Source organism: Solanum pennellii, chromosome 3 (assembly GCF_001406875.1).
Source record: "Solanum pennellii chromosome 3, SPENNV200".
NCBI lineage: Eukaryota > Viridiplantae > Streptophyta > Magnoliopsida > Solanales > Solanaceae > Solanum > Solanum pennellii.
The window spans coordinates 16,857,671-16,882,151 of record NC_028639.1 but is presented as its reverse complement, the minus strand read 5'-3'; the positions used below and the strand labels follow the sequence as shown (position 1 = coordinate 16,882,151).

The 24,481-nt window shown below is 34.5% G+C and overlaps 1 non-coding gene across 1 annotated transcript; it reads right to left on the bottom strand.

Annotated features, from left to right (window-relative positions):
- Positions 1–23,712: 23,712 nt before the first annotated feature.
- LOC114076620 lies at positions 23,713–23,817 on the bottom strand. The gene has a single exon (XR_003577676.1). It is a non-coding gene; the product is annotated as a small nucleolar RNA R71 (small nucleolar RNA).
- Between the last annotated feature and the right edge of the window lie 664 nt (positions 23,818–24,481).

Below are 24,481 nucleotides of genomic sequence, written 5' to 3'. Positions count from 1 at the left end.
GTTTTAATTAGATATTTTTGGTTTAAAATTCGAAAAAACTTTTGTGTGTATGTATTCACTCGTATATTTAATAGTTAAGTTGATTGTATAAATATGTCATCTCCTTAATTATACGTATCAACCTCAAATAAAAAGCATATAAAGTTCTAGACTTATTGAAGTATCAATTCTAAGTTTGTATAACTCAGACAATATGCAAAAGCAATACCAATTATCAGGTTCGACTGATGACTTTTTTTTTTGACGACAAGGAAAACTCGCAGTCGCTACCCTTTTGGGTGCGCACAGGGTAAAACTCCGCTCTTATGCAATAGCTCGCAAACCATATAGGAGAGGTAACCCGCACTAGGCAAGTCTGGTGCGACGAGCTCGACCCAGAAGACAAACCCCTTGCTTTCGCTGGCAAGGGGTTTCAAACTTGAGACCTCCAACATGAAAGTCTTAAGCTCAAACCACTAGGGCACCTCGAAGGGTACTGATTACTTTTTTTAAAAAACAATTGTATTATATTAATTTTCAATTAATCTATTATTATTATTATGTATTGATAAAAAAGTTCTCTCTTAGTCAACTAAGATGAGTATGACATCCCAAAGTAGAGCAAATATGCTTGCAATAATTACACAACTTATCTTAAACAAATATTTTGTAGAGTTAGGGTTACACTCTCAAGCAAAAGCTAAGCCACCGTGTGGTTATACTCAATGATGTTTGATATTTAATTGCATTATATACTTCAAGGGGAAATATGATCGAACTTTGATTGAAATTATTATAATAATATTAAATTTTAAAAAAAGATCTTTTATTCCTGTACTAGTTAATAATATATTTTGAAGTAATATATATATCCATGTGGATATCATAAATATTGCATAATTAGAAACAGTAATATATCCACGTGACACATATAAACCTTTAAAATACACTATTAAATAGTGTAGTGGAGTAAAATGTCTTCCATAAAGTTTGATATCGTTACAGCAATTTCGACCAAAATTAAAATATTTTTCAAACCAATTTTCTTATACTTTACGATTTTCATTATTTCGTTTACTTCAATTTTTAGTTTAAGCTTGAAATATTCATTTTTAATTTTTTGATTTAGAAAAAAAGAAAAAAGAAAGAAAAGTAAAATATTCATTTATTATTTTTGACAAATTACCAAGTTGGACCACAGTGCTTGTAAGATGATTTGCCGAGCAAGTGGTGGATATATTAGTAGGTAGTGGAGTTGAAAAAAGTCAGGTACATAATTTAATGCAAGATTTAGAATTTTTAATTATTGAAAATTTTAAAAATATGTTTTGTTTGACTAACTAAACTTAAATATATTCTCAATTTTACAATATGAGTGAGTGATGCACACCCCTAAATTATCACAAATTTAGTGTTTTCAACATTTTTTTAAATTTTTTATTAAGAAGTCGATACTCCTACAAAAGTTTGAGACTACTTGTTATGTCATTTGACAGATTAAGAGTTTATTTAATAATTAATCAAATAAAAAAATATTTTTAATATTATTAATATTCAAAAACGAATACAAATAATCTACATCAAATTTAGAATCCTTTTTTTTAAAATTATAATATGATCACACCTATCGACTTTTGGTCAGAAGGATGACTCCAACAGAAATTTTATAACTGAATCATATAATTCCAAAATGTTTGTACCAAACCACCAGAAATGCCATAATTATCCACACACATAATATATACATTGAGGGTGTGAAGATAGAGACTCTTTGCCTTCCTTTGCCTCCCTTAAAAGCTCCAATTTTGTATCTCTATTTCATCTCTAATAATACTTGACTGCTCTAAGGATGGCGATGCATTGATAAAATTATTTCACTCTTAAATATAAATTCGAGTTTTACGTATAGAGAAAATTTTAATAGGAATAATACCTTCAAATAAGTTATTCAGTATGCAATCTAAATTTAATTAAAACTTTAACACGTAAATCAAATAAAAAATAAACTCTTGTACTCTTAGCATGTCAAATAAGTTTATTCATTATGCAATCTAAATTTAATCGAAACTTCAACTCGTACACCAAATAAAAAATAAACTCTTAGTACACTTAGCATGTCTTCAACGCGCTCTTCCTTTCATTTTCATGTGTGCAAACAACTCTAGAGAAAGGAAACAAAGAATAATCAATATACATAATTCTAATCAATAAAGAATGAATTAATCAGAAAATTGTCTTATAAACTTTCTTATTCAGATTTAATAACATATTTATATTCACATCACCTCTCCACTCAAAAAGTTAAATATAAATTTCTTCGTAAATTTAATTTAATATCGTCAATCAAACATTACATTATGTTTTGTGATAATTTCTTTCAAGTCACCATAATCAACCACAATAGTATCTCATACGATATTTTACGTTCAAGATTAATTATTCCAAGCTATCAACCAAACTAGCTCGATGTGCATTGCAATAATCTACACCTGTTAGTAGTGTTGGGAATTAAACACACAACACACACAAATAATCTAGAGAAAAGAGAAACAGAACACAAACGGGACACACAAGAATTTAACGTGGTTCGGTTTCCCTACTCCACGACTGTAACAGGAGGATTTTATTTCACTTGTGCTACACTTTAGAATTACAAATACAAGGATCATATTTATAGGAAAACCAAATAGTTAACCTAGGGTTTCAGTAATGGGTCGGGCCGGCTCACAAGCCTCCACAAAGCCCAACAATCTCCCACTTGGAGGCTTGAAGAATTTCAACTGCCATCCACTTAGAACACTTGTATGTCTAGTAATCTTTTTCAACTCTCTCCTGCTACAGCGGCCTTCTCATCAGTCAACTGAAAGGCCCGTTGAAGCTCCCCGAAGCTTCAACACATCAGTCACGGCTGAAACTGCCCTTGACTCGTCCTCGGTCCCTACCGGCTCCCACTTGAGACACGAACTGCCGGATCCTAGAACTCCCTGAGAACAAACACTCTCCATACTCAGCAAGAAATTTTCTGGAGACGTATCAACAGCTGGAATACTGGTTCTCTTGACCCACTGTCTTCTAGGAGCCTTGGCTGAAGCACGGCCGGTGCTCCCACTGCCACAAACGCCTCTGACTGGTCTTCCTGAACCTTTCCTTGCTCGTTCATCCTGAATCTGACCTGTGGCTCTGGGTTTCTTTCTTGCAAAGACAACCTTCTTCTGCCCACGAGATTCTGTGAACCGGACTTTGTTTTTCTTCTGAACTGGGACGGTCACTCCCTCAGACGGTAATCCGACAATATACAACGATCCTCTTTTTGTTCCACGAGCCATGACAAGATTGCCCCTCACGACCTTCCACTGCCCATTTCCGAACTTCACATGATGTCCCTGTTCATCCAACTGCCTAACAGAAATCAAACTTTTCGTCAAGCTTGGAACAACTCTGACATCCTTCAAGGTCCAGAAACCGACTGGCGTCTTCAGCACCATGTCACCCATGCCCGTAACATCAAGAGCTCTATCGTCTGCAAGCCTTACCTTTCCAAAGTCTCCAATAACCAGATTCTGCAATGCTTCACTGCTGTGGGTAGCGTGAAAAGAAGCACCAGAATCCATGACCCAGGAATCCACATTGCTCTCCGCGCAACAGATAAACAAATCCTCGTTGACGCTGTCTTCTGCAATGTTGACTTGTTTGTCTTTCTGGCATTGATTCCTGAAATGCCCCACCTCCTTGCAGTTCCAACATGTTACACCTGAGCCATCCCGAGCCTTTGACTGACTCCTTCTTCGGTTCCTGCTCCCACTACCTCTGTTATTTCCTCTGCCTCTGACGACGTTTAGCATATCACCTGATGATTCTCCAGAACTCCTTCTTCTGACATCCTCGCCAAGAACGAGATCACGAATCTTCTCAAAGGTGAATCCATTAGGTCCCACTGAACTGGCAACTGCTGTAACCGTTCCGGACCAACTGTCAGGCAATGATGATAACAGTAGTAAAGCTTGAACTTCATCATCGAACTTAATGCCAACTGACAAAAGTCTGGCTAAGATCGAATTCAATGAGTTGATGTGCTCGGTAACTGAACTGCCTTCCTTCATCTTTGTGTTCACCAACTCTCTAATCAGAAAAATTTTGTTTGCTGCAGATGGCTTCTCGTACATGTTAGACAAGGCTTCCAAGATGCCTTTCGCTGTCTTCTCCTTAAGAATGTTGAACGCAACATTCTTGGTCAACGAGAGTCGGATAACTGACATAGCTTTCCGATCCAAAACTGCCCACTCTGCATCAGACAATTTTCCTTGCTTGTCACCCAACACTACGTCCAAATCTTTCTGAACCAGCAAATCTTCAATCTGCATCTTCCACCAACTGAAATCTGTACCATCGAACTTCTCAATTCGGAACTTCCCATCTTCTGCCATCTCAAAGGACTTCGGCAATTCCCTTAACGGCGTCTACAGACAGCGGGCGGCGATTTGGACGATGCTCACGATCTGGACGCTCGCGGCTGGATCTGAGGCTCCTCGACGCGGCGGCCAACGGAACGGCGCGACGGACAGCACACGGACGACGGCTGTTCGCACCCTGCGCGGTTCTCCTAGCCGGCTGCTGCTTGAGGTTACCCACACGGTAACGGCGGCTACTCCTCCCTGCACACAGTTCTTCACACAAGAACCCTAGGTGACAATTTCTCACAGTTTGTGTTACAATGTTGTTGAAACCTCGCTCTGATACCAATTGTTGGGAATTAAACACACAACACACACAAATAATCTAGAGAAAAGAGAAACGGAACACAAACGGGACACACAAGAATTTAACGTGGTTCGGTTTCCCTACTCCACGACTGTAACAGGAGGATTTTATTTCACTTGTGCTACACTTTAGAATTACAAATACAAGGATCATATTTATAGGAAAACCAAATAGTTAACCTAGGGTTTCAGTAATGGGTCGGGCCGGCTCACAAGCCTCCACAAAGCCCAACAAGTAGAAACTAGGCGATATCGAGATTCAAGAGTAGCTTGAATATTCCACTACTTGTTGAACCTATATGTAAACATATTTAATATATTATTATTAATTTTAATACAAGGTTGATACATTAGAAAGAAAAATATAATATATTTGGAATGGATCTCATCATATTACTTAAAGATATTCTAAATCATTTATTAATTCTGGTGTGTGGTTGAATAATTTGGTAGTCGTGTTCTTACCATCATTTCTAACACACACACGGTCACACGTGAAGTGTAAAAGGTTCACATAATTGATCATTTTATAAAATCATTAAACTCTTACTTAGTGATTGCACGTTTTTAAAGTGATGTTATTATTTTTATTGTTAAGAGGGGCTTAAGTGAAGGTAACAACTCACATTTGGTAATATAATTTTCTTCTAGCCCGTTTGGATTAGCTCAAAAGAGTAGCTTTTAAATTAAAAATAAAAAATGAAATTAAAATGACTTTTAAGTTAAAAGAAAAATAAAAAATAGGGGGAGACCTATTCTCGATTTTTTTGACTTATTTTAAGTTATTTAAAGGGATAATGCACAAGTACCCCCTCAATCTATGCCCGGAATCTCATAGACACACTTATACTATACTAAGGTCCTATTATCCCCTGAACTTATTTTATTAATAATTTTCTATCCCTTTTCGATCTATGTGGCACTATCTTGTAGGCCGAATGTTGGTTGATTTTTTTTCAACTTAGTGCCACGTAGGTTGAAAAGGGGTAGAAAATTACTTATAAAATAAGTTCAGGGGGTAATAGGACCTTAGTATAGTATAAGTGTGTCTCTGAGATTTCGGGTATAGGTTGAGGGGGTACTTGTGCATTTTCCTTTATTTAAAATATATTTTAAGTCTTTTTTTTACCTTGTCAAACATTTCTTAACTTATTTTATGTTATTTTTGACTTATTTAAAGTTATTTTATTAAATTTGTCAAACGCTTCTAAAAGTCTAACTCAATTTTAAGTCAATCCAAACAACCACATATTTTTGCTAAGATGCATTTATTATATCATACATTAATTAGAACCAGTTTGGTGATCAGATTAAAAGGATTTGTTTAGGTTTAGGTTTTATCTTTTAAATTTGTGTTTAAGAGTATGGCTCATATTGGGGTGATAGAAGTGACACCAACTACAGGAAGGCAACTCAAACATATCAGTAATTTGAAGTAGAAATTGAACAGAGGCCTAAAATTTTAATTTTTAAAAATTCTTTTACTATAGCTAATTTATTTAATTTTTCTTAAGACATAATATCTTAAATTTGTTAAATGGCTTTATATTTTTTTCCTCTTATTTTTTATAATACTCGATATTAAAAATGAGGCAATCAAATTTAGGGGCCTAAAGCTACTGCTTTTATTAGGCTTGTCAAGTTGTCCTGGATTGACTTAAAAAAATAATTTTTAAGAATTTAACTTTTTAAAGTCATTTTAAACTTATTTTAAGCTATTCTTAATTTTATCAAATACTTTCAAAAGCTAAAAAATGACTTGAAGTAGGTTTGACCAACTTTAACTCTATATCTCAGAGCGGAGGGGGAGCACAAAGCTCAAAGTTGTGGTGGGACCATAACCCATAGGTGGCCTATAACTAGTTATTGTACCATAACCAATGGCCTAGCTTGTTATGTGTGCTAGGAGCAAAAGAGGTCAGACATATTTCAGACTTCTGAGGTTGAGTTACCACTATTTTGTTAATGGTTAATCCATTTTATTTTTGGAGGAATTAATCTACAACCTTAGATACTTTAGGGGATTAAATTTCTTAAGAACAAACAATTGTTTTTATGGATTCAAATAGTTCTTTTCTTTTTCTTTTCATCATTCATTATTTCTGGTTTGCTAACTAGAATACAGGAGATCACAAGGACTCAAATACAAGTTGCACTATTGTAATAACCCTTCACGTCATTTCCTCCATTTTCAAATCTTTTTAGCTTTTAGAGATTTTCTATATCGACCTCAATCCATTTGACTTACAACGATCGATAGTTAAGTCGTCTGGTCGTCATTTGGGTTTCGTGCATGTTTCTGTATTTTGGATCTTTTGAAACTTGAATGGGTAACTTTGTTCAAGACTTTAGGCATGCTACCTTCATAATATAATTTTGACGGATGTGTTAGCTATGGGACATCGATTTAGGTTTAGACGGACCTTTCGTGCAAATCCCAAAGCTGCTTGGATGACCTCGGTTGGAAGTTTGGATATCTTCATTAAGTTTGAAATGCAGAATTCGGTGGACTATCATATCTCGTTTGCGGGCGTGGGGTTCCTAACATATTTTGAGCACCTATCAGGGATTTTGAGCCTTGATGCATGACTTGATGTTGCACCAGCTAGCGCAGGACCTGTTTTCCTCTTCGCGTTAGCGAGTCAAAGGCTGCGTTTGTGAAGGCTTGTCACCTTGGTCATCGCATTCGTAGGATGGGTGTCACGATAGCGGAGAGAAGTCACTTCAACCCTCCGCATTCGCGAAGAAGGTCCAAGGTTGACCTTATTCTGTTGACTATCTTGATCATGGATTGGGGCTGGGTTCGTGAAAGTCAACTTCTAATACCAAATTCGGTTTCATCTTCAAACTCTCATTTTGAAACTTCTGTAACTCAAGCTAGGGATTTTCAAATTGAGTGTTTTCACTTGTTATTCGTTGGGAATCAGTGGGGTTTCACTTGTGTGTATCAAGAGAATGTAGGGAGCGCATTATCAAGGTAAAGTACTGTCCCGAAGGATCGCTAGAGATTTTTTAACATTTCTTTTTTTCGTGCATGTGCTGATTTTGAGCTTGAATTGTGCCCAATTTTGGGAGCACAAGTTTCATTAGCTATTTGGGACCTATTAACATAGTTAATTTTGGGATCCTCAATCGAGTCACATAATGCCATTTTAACTTGATTTCAGGCCATCTCCGATTGCATCAATTTTGGTGTCTAAACGTCTATTTTGACATTGTGATTAATATTATGATAACATGGCGATGGTTGGAGGAGTTTTGAAAGAGAAAACTCTAGTAAGTGGATTAAGAACACGCGTGATCGGCTTCGAGGTATGCTACAATCTATTTTTCTTGATTGTGCTCTATTAGATAACATTTAGTATGAATTGCATATATATAAGATTGTATACGCCGAGTTTGAGGAATCCCTCTTTATTTTCACTTCTTTGATTTCCGTAGAAGTTCTCAACTAGTTTTGGGCGCTGGAGTCCTTAGCTTAGCTAGTAGTCGCTTGCTTACAGCATTGTTAGTGTTGTAATCCTCCTTATAATTGATACTTTGGGCCTTAATTTAGTTTTTGATTAAGATGTTTTAGAATGCATTTTTATCATCCTTTAGTTATTGGTTGCTAGTAATAGTCCTAGCTTGGCATTAGTTGTGTCTGGTTGTTGATTGAATTGTATGTTTGGGGTAAGACGTCGACCCCAAAGTTATTCCCCCCTTTCATTTGTTGAATTGTTCCTTATATCCTTCATTTCTTAAGTTTGTTGATATAATGTTGGGATTGAGGCTTTGGTCGAGGACCAACTGGTATTCAGGTTAGTCTATTGTGCTATGGAGAATGGTAGTAGTGATTTGATAATTCTAGATGTTTGTTTCTCTTGTTTAAATGCAAGTGATGAAATTCATCGGCCTAGATACTCTTTTTTTCACATATTTTGTGGTACGATCCTGATTCATGCATTGGACTTTCACTACTATTTTCAAGAAATTGTTTTCACATTTTTTACGCCTTTAAAATTAGTTTTACAGGAGTCATATTACATGAATCACTTTGATAAACCTTTTTTTGAGACAATGGAGGTATCTACCAACTTGATTTCTTACCTGTTGTAAAGACTATCAAGGTGCAATGTTTTTTAATGGACCTCGTACCAAAAATTCTTAAACAATGGTATTAGTCCTCTAAGACTAAGCTTTTTATGTTTTAGTTTTATCTTTTGTTTATGTTGTTTGATTCTGGGATTAGGCTTGTTTCAGGCCTAATCCATCAATCTTATTTTGTTTAATAGACGCATTCTATAATTTAAAGTAGTTATGGTTATTCTTTTTACTTTTAAAAATAATTATCTCATCATGTACTTTTGATCTCAGTACCTTTAGCTACCGATCGTGATAGAATTTTTTTTTTGACATAATTGGATTGTACTGACTAGATTTGAACTTTTAGGGGATCAAAATTTTCCTTGCTAAAAGCCTTTTTCTTATAGCAAATTAAAGCTAAAGCAAACAAAATATTTCATGTTGTAATGCAACAAATTTGAAATTACAAGAAAATAGCAGTGACTGGGGGTGTACAAGACAAATCGTAAAGTCAAACCGAACCGATGAATCAAATCAAGCCGCAAAAAGAAATTGACTTGTGGTTTGGTTTGGTTTTGAAAGAAAAAAAAGTCAAATCGAACCTAAACCAAACCGACATGTGTGTGTATGTATGTGTATATATATATATATATATATATATCCTACTGTGTTTATATACTAAATTTTAGCTCAATAATGACCCAAAAGAGGGGACTTATAGAGAGATTTCTAAATCGATATAGGGGGAAATAAAGAGAGGGAATCGAAGAAATTTTGAAATCCTTAATTGATCAGGATCAAGATGTCTAGAATCGATATAATACAAATTTAAGTGAAAAGCCAAAGAAAAACCTAAAAAATGAAGAAGAACGTTGTGTATACTACAACTGGATGCAAATTTGTTGAGTGTAAAAATAGGAAATTGTATATAATAGTAAACTATTAATTCAAATTAAATGCTATAACCATAATTTGATTTAATTGTACCCCGTAACAAACTATTTCGCTTCTCCCCTCTCCCTCAAATTCTCGCTCGCCGCTCTCCCTCTCTCGCTTTCCAGTCTCACCCTCACCTCTCTCGTGATACACAAACACAAATGTATAATTGTGTTCCTATTTGTATAAAACAAGAGAAAATTATATATTCGCAGGCAAATACATATATCTTCGTCCTATACCCTTATAAGTTATAATTATATAATACAGATATTCCCCTGCTCATTTCTCTTTTGCCCTTCTTTCTCTCGCTTTATACAAACACAGATTATACAAAATATAATGAATAAATTATGTTTGTATAAAGCAAGAGAGAGATTTGATATACATACGTTTTATTTCGATTCAATTGTATACACATTTGAATTTTATGCAGATATACAAACACATAAAATTATATTGAGAGGCTGCAGTGATTTATACAAATGAGAGGCTGACATTGGTTTATACAAATGGTCTGCCAGCGAAATTATATAAATCTTAAAGAGGACCCAACGAGTTATACAATCTGATTATAGAGACTATAGGTATAGTATACAAATATTATTTTTATGTTTGCTACAGTTGAAAGTTGCTCTATAAAAATTGGTCTAAAAAAACTTAAAGATATGATCATTTTTTATATAAAGGAATGACAAGGGGGTTACAATTTGGTCAAATTGAATGATCAATAGCATTACACATTTAGCCATTGGAATTTAAATAGTGATAAAATTGAATTTATTAACTTAATTTGACTAGAAGTAAAATGAGACAAATAATAATTGTCAATTAACTTGAGCTTATTGATTTAACAAAGTAAAAAATTATTAGCATAAATTAATACCTTCAAAAAATAAAGGCTACTAATTGTTGGCCTCTTAATTTAAAGTCAAAACACATAAGCGACCCCTTAAACTTGTAAGGATTTTTTGTATAGACACCTTAACAAGAATCCTTCCTATCGAACACTAAACCATCAAAAAGTGTAGCTATTAGACACACCTAGTTGACTTGACACTTATCGTTTAAGGCATTTGTTTTAAGATGGAGGGTGTGGCATTACACATCTCCTACATGGAAAATCTAATCCTACATGGTAAGACACATCACAAAACACTCAACCTCACACCCAACCCCTCAGTCATTTATCTAAAACCCCAAAAGTCATTTCCAAAAAAACCCTAGATATTTCTTTCATGATTCTCGCTCAATATGTGGTCGACATGAAAGTTGATCAATAATCTTTATGTTCTCTTCCTACGGCGTGTTTGATTCAAGAAATTACATCTTGTTGTTGTTTATTAGAGTTGATTCGAGAAAGCTAGGAGAGTAAGTTCATTTTTGAATCTCCATGACAATTGCTGTCAATTTCCCCTTTAAATGTAGCGTCTATTTTGTATATTGCTACAGTGATGATGTTTTGTAGATATGCGATTAAAGTTTGAATTTTTTAGGGTTTCGTTATCAATAATTTATTAGCTTTATTTGAAGTTTTTTCCAGTTACTCTTATGGAACACTTTCACCATGAGGGTAAATTTATGGAAGGCACATCTGGTGAAGGTCTCACTTACATAGGGGAAAGTGAAGTGGAATATGTAGTTTTCGACAAAGACCACTTTTCTTTAATGGAATTGCTTTTTTATATTAGAGATCTGGGGTATGTTATTGTTGTTGGGTTTTGTTTTGAAGACTCTACAACCAATAACAATGTAGAAAGATTGGGGGAGATGAGCAATATACTGATAGTTCAAAGCTGGATAGTGATGTCAGTAGGGATGAATCAGATCCGGAAGCTGTGGAAGGTGTTGATTTATTAGCTAGAAGAAAAAGTAAAGAGGTCAGATTTGATCCTGATTGTGTAATTGATATATTTGAGCTTGGTATGGTATTTGAAAATTCCGTAGAATTTAGGAAGGCGGTAGCAAAGTATGCTGTGGAATATAAAGTCAAATTAAAATTTAGGCCTAATGAAAAACATAGAGTCAGAGTTAAATATCAGCATAAGAAATGCAAATGGTTGTTGTATGCTAGTCTAGACAAAGACTCTGGTGACTTTATTGTTAAGAATTACTATCCTGTTCATCAGTGCCCTACCACAATAAAAAACAAGTTGTGTAAATCTAACTTTATTGCAAGTAAAGCTTAGGGACAAAATAGTTTTTCAATCTTATATAGAGTTATGATAAATTCAAGAGTTAGTGGGAAGATGACAGGATTATATGTTGTAAGAACTCTTTGTAATAAGGCAAAATTGAGTATTCTCAAGTAGTTTATGAGTGATTGGAAGATGGAGTTTGCAAGGTTGTGTGATTATGCAGACATAATAAAACAAACTAATCCTTGTAGGTCATGTTCAGTGAGGACAAACAGATAATCTACTCCAGGAAAGAATATGTTTGCTTACTTTTATGTTTGTTTTGATGCATTTAATAGAGATTGGTTGGAAAGATGTATAAAAATCATTGAATTTGATGAATGCTTTCTGAAAAGGGTGCTTGCAAGAGTGAAGTATTGGTTGCAGTTGGTAGGGATGGAAATCAACAAATGTTTTTAATTGCTTCGGTAGTTGTTGATCAAGAAACAAAGCACAATTGGAGTTTCTTCATCAACATCTTGATACAATATCTAAGCTTAGGCACTGGACATGGATTGACTGTGATGTCTAATATGCAAAAAGTTAGTTTAATGTTAATTTTATTTAATTTTGATCTCATTGCCTACTTAATTGATTATTAATAGTCATAAATATCAATTATTAGGATATGTAGGGTCTTGTAGCAGCGATAATGGAGTTGCTGCCAGATTGTGAGCAGAGGATGTGTGCTAGACACATCTAGTCCAATTGACAGAAGACTTGAAAAGGAGAAGAAAGAAGAAAACAATTCTGAAGATGTGCAAAATCAAGTTTTGAGGTAAAATTTACAGATGAAATGGAAAAACCTGGTAATATGAACATCTGTAGGGATTTGTTACATTATGAAAAAAAGACAAGGTGTAAAGCATATATTAATGAGCATGCTAAGTGTGATATTGTTGAAAATAATATGTGTGAAACATTTGATTATTGGATATTAGATGCTAGACGTAAATCAATTATCACCATGTTAGAGGATATTAAACATAAGATAATGGATAGAAATGTTGTGATGAAAAAATTTGTCGACACTTGGATATCAGATGATCTTAGGCATACTTACATGTCTAGAATGTTAATTATACCCGCAATTAAGTCAGGTTTGAATTCAATATATATGTGTTTGGAGACATATCGAGTCATTTATATATTTATGAACTAACCAACATGATTAGTTGTGTAGGTTAGTTTAATGGGAGAAAAGTGCACAAAAAGGGACAAAAAAAATAGTCTAAAGATTCGAGTCAAAAGAGAGAAAGGAAGAAGTTGAAGAAAAATTCCAGAGGCATTTGCGTGTTGTTCCCGCGTCGCGGAGAGGGGTTCATATTAGAGGTTGAGAAAATTAATTTGAGGCAGAACACCTCGTGTTTGTCCTATATCGAGTAGAAGGTAAAGATGCCTGTACTCGAATCTAGAAAAACCATCGCGAGTCGTGCACCTGAGGCTCTGAATCGGTCCATTTTGACTTTAGTATAAATAGGGTTTTATAATTATATATTGTTTTTTAATTTTGAAGAAAGACAATTGGAGAACTGCCTTTGTGAAGCTTTTAGGGTTAATTCTCTACCTCTCTTTCTTTAAATCTTGTTGATGAGTCATAGCCATTGTAAGATTGTGTAATGACCCGCTAGGTCATTTTGAAAAAAAATACTCATGGATCTTTCACAAAAATCCTCTTTTTGTATTTTTTTAATAAGAATTTTGAATTACTCATTTAACTGTGTGTGTTATATTGATTAATTTTTTTTAATAATTAATATAATTAGAAATTAATGGGCCATGCCCATGATCTATTTAATATCATATACTCTTTTGGCCCATGTATGAGAATGGATTAAAATGAAACGGGTTTTGTTTTATTAATTACAAAGAAAAGAAAAATATTCATGATAGAAGCGGAGGGCATTATTCGGCGCCACAAGGAATGCATTCTCGCTCCAGGTAAAACAAGAATTTGCCTACGTTTCATCTCTAGTTCGTATGTACTAGTTTAGGAGTAAGATATTAATTAATTATTAAATGGGTAAGTTAGAAGAGTTGAATATTTATAGAATATTGTTTAGTCAATGTTGTTTGGAAGAATTTTGGCTAGAAACAATAACAAACATATTATATTCAATAATTTGTAATGATGACACTTTCAAATATAGTTTCATGCACGGTCAATATATTTGTCCTTACCTTAATTCATATGGTTGCCAAACTGTTAGTTTCATTTTTAGAGGTACAAAATTTTAGAGTATCCCACTTAAAACCGTCATGTGAATTTGGTATATCCATACATATTTACACCCATATATTATCCTTATTAGCCTAGAAGTAAAAAGATAGTATAAGAGAATGATGAAATTTGATGATGTGATTAATTTTGACGTTAGGTGTATTGAGAAATTGGGATTTAACCCTAGGCTTGAAATTTGGAGAAGATTGAAAAAAAGTTGACATGTTAATTGATATCAAGATTCAGAAACTTGATTATAAGTTAAAATGAATTTTTGGGTCTACGGTAGACATATAACATATGTGTGTTATTAGCTTTGAAATCTTATTGTGATTACCTATTTGAATAGATTGCATTTATTTGAAGGCCAATGAAGGGGGAAGACTCAAGTTTTGGAGTGATTTTTTTGACTACTGGAGGCAAGTGGATTTCTAAACTCTTGTTGAGTATATGAAATGCGTGTATTTCCTTGTGGTATATGTTTGGGAGTAACGGGATTGGTGATGGGTTGACTTGTCCACATTGATTAATTCTAATGATGAAAAAAAAGGGGATAACAAAAGGCAATGTGATCAAATGTTTATGTGTGATGTGTTGAGAAAGGGTTAAAGGCTTGTTGAATCATTGTTGATGTGACTTCATGTTTGTGTGGTTGTGAAGTGTGCAATGTTATGAAAATGGTCATCTCCTCATTATTTGTGTGAACGTGTCATCTGCATTATTCTGAGGCATTGGTTATGACATATGTTATGTGCATTGAGAAAGAATGAGTACTTAAGAGGATGTACCATTTTGAGGGACGTATCGCGCGCCGCGATGGATACTATATTTCGAGGGACGTATCACGTGCCGCGATGGTTACTATTATCGAGGGTCATGTCGTGCACCGCGACAGATGCATGGACAGATATGTCCCCCATGGGTCCTGGACTGAGAGACAGCGGGTGTGTATCACTAGGTCAGACATGCATCATTATACTTGACATTGAATTACATTGCATTGCACATACTTATTATTAGTGAACTTAATATCGTGTTTCGCTGATCTTCTGATTACCTTTCTGTGGAACTTGTGATTGATCAATATTGAGCTTGTTATTGCGGATATGTAATTTGTTGAAGTATTGTTGTTGAGGATATGTAATTTGTTTAAGTGTTGTTGTTGAGGATATGTAATTTGTCTAAGTGTTGTTGTTGAGCTACGTGCTTTGTAAACTGTGAGCTGTTAGATTGGGTTGATTCTAATGCAGGTTATAGTTGTGGAGGTTCGGTTGGGGGTGGTAGGAGTACCCGTATTTCATCCCCTTTGCTTGTGTTTAGAGGTTTACTTGCTGAGTACCATGTGGTTTGGTACTTACCCCTTGATTTTATAAATATTTGTAGGTTATGAGCCTGGATTTTTGTTGTACTTGTCATTCTCTTCTTTTCTGAGGCTTCTTAGAGATTTGTGAGGTAGCTGTTTCCATCTCAACAGACTTTCTTCTCCATAATTATGCTCTTGTTCTATTCTAGAAACAAGTTCATTTGAGACTTGAGTTTTTCTTTTGAATCAATTGTAATACTTTAGAGGCTTGTACACGTGACTACCAGGTTTTGGGGGTATAATGTAAGTTGATAGTAAGTTTTCCGCATTTTTATTGTGATGATTGAGTTTTAGGCTGACTTGTCTTGATGGGATAAGACGAGTGCCATCACGTCCATTTTTGGATCCTGACAACATGGTATTAGAGCCCCAGGTTCATAGATCTCACGTGTATACAAGTCGAGTCTAAGTAGAGTCTTGAGAATTGGTACGGAGACGTCTGTACTTATCTTCGAGAGGCTATAGTGACTTTTAGGAAGAATCTTCACTTCATGGATCTCTATCGTGCGTACTTGATGCCGTTTTGATTCTTATCGCTTCACTACATTCACTCTCATTTATGTGATGACTCGTGCGTAGTTCCTCATATTAATAATTGGTGTGTCGTGTATTGGTTGGATGTTAATTAAATCTGGTATTAAGGTGGAAATAATATATTTATGAAAGGAATGTGTGATCATATTTGAAGGGCTTGAGTAAGGTTAGTTACTATAGTAAAAAAATAGTACTTATGTGGTATAAACAATATCTTGAGTGGTTCGACAATTAGAAGTTAAATGTTCAAAGAGTTGGCTAGATAATGAATAGTGTAACCTTGAAAAATACCGTTGATATATTTGTTATAACATTAATGGGTTGCTTAGCGAATGATGTTGCATCAATTGAGGTCAAAATCTCTTTTGTGGTTCCATAGACTGAGAGTATACCAAAGAAAGTCATGATATGACTATTACAATGGTACTGATAGGTACTTGGCTAGATATATGGAATGTGTTACTTTTGTTATCAACATGTCCTACGAAAGAATACATATTGCTTGACTAGATATGGAACGAATTTGATATTATTTTAAAGCTATTAGATAGGTAGAGATGTGTAACCTATTTGGATATGATCCTCGGTAGGTATGATATGTTCTAGTGGTGGATGTAACGGACTTTCACGATGTGATACTAGTGGTATATGAAAATAGATATATTTATTGTTAAGCATGAATACTAACTACATAAGGAGTTATAAGTTGTATCACATGCTCTTATAATAAGATTCGATGTTAAATTCATATTTGGGAAACCAACTAGTTACTATGGACGCTTGAGTTAAGCATTTTTATAAGAAAGCTTTTAATGGTGGATCTTTGGTACAATATTAATGTGTTTAGTTATATGGTATATTTTGAGGATTTTTAAATGAGTGGTTATTTCATTATAAATTCCATGGAAGTGGACTGATATTACGATGACCAGTTTATAGGTAAAATAAGTCCCAACGAGTATACTTGTGGGAAGGTAATTTAAAATTTTAGTAAGGAAGTGTGTATAAATTGAATGATTCCCTAAGATGGTCGGTATAACTAGGTTTGAGAAGTCATGTTGATGGCGAGGTTTAATTTGTGGTGATGGCAAGGCCTAACTAAGCATGATGCTAATAAGGTTTTATAATAAATTATGCTTGGAATAAAACTATATGATAAGGTTTGTTGGTTAAAAGGACTTTGTATGGTAATGATGACTTTTGATTATCTAAGGTTATGGTTGGATACTATTCGGTAAGTAGTGTGATTTTTATGGAAAGTTGTATGAGATGTTGGGACACCACTTGAATAAAATTGAAAGGAGCTAGAGCCATAGTGGAAAGAATTAGTGGTATGCAGTTTAACTTTTTAGAGCGAGGAGAGAGCTAGGATATTTACTCTGATTACAAGGGTTAGGATGTATTTTCAGTGAAAATTTGGGGAATTGAGTTCAGGGACTCGTGGTTCCTTCTGTTTTGCTTTAGTTTGGTGATAATGTTATGTGGCATTCATATATGTTAAAGACTATTTGATAAAATTTGAGAAAAAAATGTACATACATTCATCTACATTTTATTTTTTAGCAAAGGATATTATAAGGTCGCTAGAGAGGCGATGTATGATAAGCTATGATACATAAATTCATAAAAATTTCAGGTGTGAGCTAATGTTGATAGATAATGGAATTGTGTTACACGGTTGGGATCAAAAGAATAAATTAAAAAAATCAAGTTTTTATTGTAAGTGTAGGTTGTGGCAGTGTGTTTTGTCAAGGTATGAATTGATAAGGTAAGAAGTGATCGATCACATTGGGTATGAAGCATTGAGATTGACTTAAGAATAATTTGAGTAGTAAATTGTTTACTTTTGATTGTTATACCTAAGGAATGGTTTTAGTTAAGTTTTTATTTACAGGATAAGGTAAAAATGTCATGGGTTGTTGGACAAAGAATAAGACTTGTAAGCGAGTTAGCAAAAATAAAATAAAAATAAACTAATAAATAAATAAAAAAAACAAAATTTTGATGTATTGAAGAGTTCAAGGTATTATAAGTTTTTGTCATGGAAAGAATTTAAGAAAAATGAAGGAATAGACCTTTCGTATAAGCCCTTGGTTTGTAGTTGAAGAATTTATTGCTTTTTTTTAATCTATGAATTTAGATATGATTGTGAAATATGAAATAGTACATACTTACTAGGAATTATCATCACCTTTTCTAAAGATTGAATTTTGTTTGGGTGACAAGTAATGATGTGGGGAAGATTATATGTGGTTATGTCGAGCTAGATTGTTCAAATTATGATAGGTAACTTATTGATGTTCAACAGTGTGGACCTACAATTTTACATAATTAATGAGGATTTTGAGGAAATTGAAACTACTTTGTTGATGGGATGATACAACCTGTTATGATGTGTTATATAGGCATTTGATGCTGGGTTGAGTTTATAGTATACATAATTATTGGGTGATGAAGAATTTCTCAAATTTTGGCACGAGGCATATGACGAGAGTAAATGGTAGTTAAAACATGATATCTGAAAGTTTGTAAGGAATTGACTATGGGGGTGATTTAATAACTTTATCTCAATGGGAAAGTACTATCAGATTTAGAGTTAGTGTATCAGCCTTGACGGACTCATATCTATCATGGGAGCTTAAATGGAAAGAGAAGAAATCATAGTTCAAAATTTTGGAGACTGGAATGTGCTTGCTAAGAAGAATTTTAAACTAGTGACGGTTTTTATTGATATTAAGAGTATTGGATCTAATGGAGTACTGTGATAAGTTTTGGGGTTTTACAAATCAAGCAAGTATAATATTGTTAAGGAGACTAGACAACTTGATTGTGAGTGGCAAAAAAAGAGAAGAAAAAATCAAGGAGATTAGTCATATGAATGAAAATATTTAATATGGTCACTATGGAAGAAGTATTAAGTGTTATTCGACCTTGGTTCTGTATATTCTAATGTGACCACCTACTTCATTTTTGATACGATTTGAAGTGTGATTAGGTGTTTATGCCCACACATGTTTTCATATTTTTGGGTAAATTCCTAGTGGTGGATCGGGTGTACCGATCCTGTGATTGTCCTCTTGGTAGGATGGCATTTTTGGTTAGACTTATTCATTTCAATTATGGATAATTTGCTATTGTTGGGAAGTTGAAGTATAGTAGTGATTCTACACACACAATCTTGTTTAAGAATTCATAGAAGTGCTACAATGGATACCTACAGTTGTCTGATAGTCTTAGTATTCATCTCATCATTAAGGTCACGTTTCAAATATGTGTGATTGAATGAAGGGAGCATTGGGTATAGCTCTACCATTATTAAAGGTTGTCTACAATAATAGCTATCGATATAACATTTTGATAGTGTGGTTCGAGGTTCTATTATCTTGAGTGAATCGCTAGTAAAGTGGTTACTTGATCTTGTTCTTCTTTGGGTTAGATAAGTTTGATTCCCCCTTGATTTGTATTGATGTCTAAAGATCACATTTTTATAGTTTAAGCTCGTGAAGATTATGTTGTGACAAGGAAGTCTTGATAATATCTCTGATGGTTTGTGTATATGACTGTGTGGTGGTTGGTTAAATTTCACTTCTGATTGTAGTCAACATCGATTCAGAATGTTATTTTGGTTATGTCAGAAGAGATTCGTCATGATGGTTGTGTTAAAGATCCAGTAAGTTTAGTTTAGATTCAATTCATGAGTTAGTGTGTGGCTAGATAACCATTCATGATTTATAAATCTTCCTATATTTTATTCGAAAGTTCAGTCAACAGTAGTTGATCTTGATGGAATGGTCTTAAGAAGGAGCTCACTTGAAAAGATGAACACCGATTGATAGGTTATAACTCGGGCGTTTGGTAATGTCGGTTATTCATTCTTCTCCTTCTTTATGTTCGAGGACGAACATGGTTTAAGTGGTGGATAATGTAATGACCCACTAGGTGATTTTGAAAAAAAATACTCATGGCTCTTTCACAAAAATCCTCTTTTTGTAAATTTTTAATAAGAATTTTGAATTACTCATTTAACTATGTGTTTTATATTGATTAAATTTTTTTTAATAATTAATGTAATTAGTAATTAATGGGCCATGCCCATGATGTATTTAATATCATATACTATTTTGGCCCATGTATGAGAATGTATTAAAATGAAAAGGGGTTTTGTTTTATTAATTACAAAGAAAAGAAAAATATTCATGATAGAAGCGGAGGGCATTATTCGGCGCCACAAGGAATGCGTTCTCGCTCCAGGTAAAACAAGAATTTGCCTACGTTTCATCTCTAGTTCGTATGTACTAGTTTAGGAGTAAGATATTAATTAATTATTAAATGGGTAAGTTAGAAGAGTTGAATATTTATAGAATATTGTTTAGTCAATGTTGTTTGGAAGAATTTTGGCTAGAAACAATAACAAACATATTATATTCAATAATTTGTAATGATGACACTTTCAAATATAGTTTCATGCACTGCCAATATATTTTTCCTTACCTTAATTCATATGGTTGCCAAACTGTTAGTTTCATTTTTAGAGGTACAAAATTTTAGAGTATCCCACTTAAAACCGTCATGTGAATTTGGTATATCCATACATATTTACACCCATACATTATCCTTATTAGCCTAGAAGTATAAAGATAGTATAAGAGAATGATGAAATTTGATGATGTGATTAATTTTGACTTTAGGTGTATTGAGAAATTGGGATTTAACCCTAGGCTTGAAATTTGGAGAAGATTGAAAAAAAGTTGACATGTTAATTGATATCAAGATTCAGAAACTTGATTATAAGTTTGGATGAATTTGTGGGTCTAAGGTAGACATATAACATATGGGCGTTATTAGTTTTGAAATCTTATTGTGATTACCTATTTGAATAGATTGCATTTTTTTGGAAGTCCAATGAAGGGGGAAGACTTAAGTTTTGGAGTGATTTTTTGACTACTGGAGGCAAGTGGATTTCTAAACTCTTGTTAAGTGTATGAAATGTGTGTATTTCCTTGTGGTATATGTTTGGGAGTAACGGGATTGGTGATGGGTTGACTTGTCTACATTGATTAATTCTAATGATGAAAAAAAGGGGGATAACAAAAGGCAATGTGATCAATTGTTTATGTGTGATGTGTTGAGAAAGGGTTAAAGGCTTGTTGAATCATTGTTGATGTGACTTCATGTTTGTGTGGTTGTGAAGTGTGCGATGTTATGACAATGGTCATCTCCTCATTATTTGTGTGAACTTGTCATCTGCATTATTCTAAGGCATTGGTTGTGACAAATGTTATGTGCATTGAGAAAGAATGAGTACTTAAGAGGATGTACCATTTCGAAGGACGTATTGCGCGCCGCGTGGATACTATGGACGTATCACGCGCCGCAATGGTTACTGTTATCGAGGGTCGTGTCATGCGCCGCGACAGATGCATGGACAAATATATCCCCCATGGGTCCTAGACTGAGAGACAGCGGGTGTGTATCACTAGGTCAGACATGCATCATTATACTTGACATTGAATTCCATTGCATTGCACATACTTATTATTAGTGAACTTAAATATCGTGTTTCGCTGATCTTCTGATTACCTTTCTGTGGTACTTGTGATTGATCAATATTGAGCTTGTTATTGCGGATATATAATTTGTTGAAGTATTGTTGTTGAGGATATGTAATTTGTTTAAGTGTTGTTGTTGAGGATATGTAATTTGTCTAAGTGTTGTTGTAGAGCTACGTGCTTTGTAAACTGTGAGCTGTTAGATTGGGTTGATTTTAATGCAGGTTGTAGTTGTGGAGGTTCGGTTGGGGGTGGTAGGAGTACCCGTATTTCATCCCCTTTGCTTGTGTTTAGAGGTTTACTTGCTGAGTACCGTGTGGTTTGGTACTTACCCCTTGCTTCTACAAATATTTGAAAGTTATGAGCCTGGATTTTTGTTGTACTTGTCATTCTCTTCTTTTCTGAGGCTTCTTGGAGATTTGTGAGGTAGCTGTTTCAATCTCAGCAGACTTTCTTCTCCATAATTATGCTCTTGTTCTATTCTAGAAACAAGTTCATTTGAGACTTGAGTTTTTCTTTTGAATCAATTGTAATACTTTAGAGGCTTGTACACGTTACTACCAGGTTTTGGGGGATAATGTAAGTTGATAGTAAATTTTCCGCATTTTTATTGTAATGGTTGAGTTTTAGGCTGACTTGTCTTGATGGGATAAGACGAGTGCCATCACGTCCATCAAGAAATTGAATTTCAATTATTTGTGGAAACATTTTTGGGTCGTGACATATTGAATATTGGATTATGAGTAGCTAAATACCCTAGGTCTAGGACTGTGGCTACAGGATGAATGTAATCTCTTGAGTTTGATTTTTAGGTATATTATTGACTATCACATGAATCACTCTTATGTTCTCATTTTTATATTTCATGCTTGATCACCATAAAAATAAATCTATTGTCCAAATTGAACTTGGGAGATGAATACGAGGATAAAACGTGGGGCATAGGGAGCTTGTTGAACCCTAAATAGCTTGGGTTAATTCGTATCTAGGATAGGGATATACCTAGAGACCTTTATTGGTTTACCATATAGGAATATAACTTAATCCTCAATATTTAACCATTCTATCCCCGCTCAACGATGTAGATAGGATGTTAAATATTGTAGGCAATTAAAAGTCGGGAGACCATGATTATACATCTAACCATGTGATTCTGTAATTTGATAGTTAATAATTAATCATTTTAATGATAGTGCCTGTATGATTCCTGATAAAAGTTGCAGCCCTGGATCTATCCAAAATCATAGTTCAAAAACTGAGAAATTGAAATGTATTAGTTATATTTTATTTTAACAGAAATAAATAATAAATAACTCTTGAAATCTGGAAATTATAGTTGTGTTGAACTACAAGTTAGGAGAATTAATACGTCCTGATCATAAGTCCTATGGGTACGATACCCGGCTCCTAAAAAGAGCCACACTATTGCTTGTACGATCACGTGTACTTGCGTGTGCGATTTGACTACAACAAGTTTTTGGCGCCGCTATCAGCGACTTCAAAAATTAGAAAATAATTGATTTTTCTAATTTCTGAAGTAAAACACAAGTATTGACAACTTGATCTTAGCATTTCCTTGTTGCAGGTTAGTTGACACTCCAAACTGGACAACGATCAAGAATTGTTGTCTCCTCTCTTAGGGACCTGACAGATTTGTATACAAAAGGCAAAGACAGCTAAATATCCAATTCTTTTGGTCATTGGTGAGTTACTATCTCTAGTAACATAAACTGAGGAAAGAGAAGAAGAACCTGAAATAATGGCAGCTAATGAGATAATAATCACAGACGTGGTAATCTGACGCCCCACCAATGTAACGTCATGCATTCAGAAACCTGAAGATGGTGGAAGGTTTGAACTGAAGCAGAGTATGGTGCAAATCTTGCAATCGAATGGGCAATTTACTGATCTCTCATGTGAGGATCCTATGATCCACATTCAGAACTTCCTAGAGATAAGTGATACCTAAACTCCGACAGGAGTAAATAAAGATTATGTCACTCTATTCCCTTTCTCTCTACTTAGGGAAACAAAAAGATGGTTGAACTTAGAGTCTGCAAATTCAATCACCACCTGGAACGATCTAGCACAGTAGTTGCTCATTAGATTCTTTCCATCTTAAAAAATGGCTAAGTTGAGGAGTGACATTTTAAGCTTTAGGCAGAAGGGTGGTGAGAACTTGTAACAAGCTTGGGAAAAGTTCAAATCAATGTTGATGAGTTGCCCTCATCATCGTCAATCTAATGACGTGTTAGTACATTCCTTCATCGAAGGTTTGGAGCCTAACACCAAAATTTTTCTTGATTCAACTACAGGTTTACAGACCTTAGGGAAGATCTATGTTGAGTTGTACACCTTGTTGAACCGAATTTCTCAGGGCAATCTAGAGTGGAACGGAGGCAACCTGAAGCATGTGGTTCAGAAAACTACAGGTGTATTGGAAATATGACTACTCTTACTGCACATATTTCTTCCATGCAGAATATGATGAGTACACATTTTAGCAAAATGGCACTAGGATAACAACTTTCCCAAGTTAATGCAGTTCAACCACCACCGTCTTGGTGTGAGATTTGCGGAGGAAGTGATCACATTGTAGAGTTATGCGGTGCAAACTCAGAATTTGTATATTTTGTAGGAAAAGCCCAGAGAAGAGGAGGCTAACAGAACTATCGGAACTCATATAATTCAAGTTGGCTAACCATCCAAACTTTTCTTGGGGTGGAAATCAGAATCAAAATCAAGGGCAAAATCAGTATAAGCCGCAAGGTAACTCGTTGGGGTACCCACCGCAGATGTAGAGGAGCAAGCCAAACAACAATCTGGAAATATGAGTGTGAACGAGATGCTGAAAAGGATAATGGTTGATCAAGTCCACTTAGCTATTGATGTGCGAAATA